The sequence below is a fragment of the Myotis davidii genome, unplaced genomic scaffold, assembly GCF_000327345.1.
Source record: "Myotis davidii unplaced genomic scaffold, ASM32734v1 scaffold1622, whole genome shotgun sequence".
Taxonomy (NCBI): Eukaryota; Metazoa; Chordata; class Mammalia; order Chiroptera; family Vespertilionidae; genus Myotis; species Myotis davidii.
This window is the reverse complement of record NW_006293535.1, coordinates 839,562-840,242: the sequence shown is the minus strand read 5'-3', so window position 1 is coordinate 840,242 and position 681 is coordinate 839,562.

The following is a 681-nucleotide window of genomic DNA, read 5'->3' as shown; positions in this document are numbered from 1 at the left end:
CACAGCGCCTCCTCTGTGGGGTGGGGGGAGAGCACAGCTGGGGTCCCCTGGCCCCGTGCTGTCCCCAGCCACCTCGGTCCCCCCCTGGGCAGAGCTGCCCGCCCTCGGGTCCCAACAACACCTTGGGCACTGGCCGTGGGGCTAGAGGCAAGCCCGGGGGGCTGCCTGGAGGAGGAGGCTGACAACCGTGGAGGACAGCACGGAGGAGAGGGAGCAGCGGGGGGAGGTGGCCTTGACCCGCCCACCAGCTACGAAGCCTTTTCTCAGCAAAAGTCTCTCACTTTCACACGGACCATCTTTTTTTAAAAACTACACAACACAGCACCTCCTTGTCCTACGAAACCAAAGCAGTTGGGGAGGACGGGCTGTGAAAGGAACAGGCCCTCCCGTGCCCACCCCTCCAGGTCCCCACGCGGACGTGGCGCGTGTCCGTGTGTCCGTCCTGCGACAGAAACGCATGCGGGGGCGTCGGGTTTCATTCTGCGGCTGCTGCTTTCTTCTCACCCAAAGGGGAAAGGATCATGTTCCTGTGGTATTAGCTGAGGGCGGCAGCCCCAAAGCCCTCGGGGGCCGGCGGGGCAGCGGGCCCACGTCCCCATCAATAATGGACGATGATCAATAATGCAAGAGCGAAGCGACCCAGGCGTCTGTGCGGCTCGCGGCGGCGGCAGCACAGGCCTC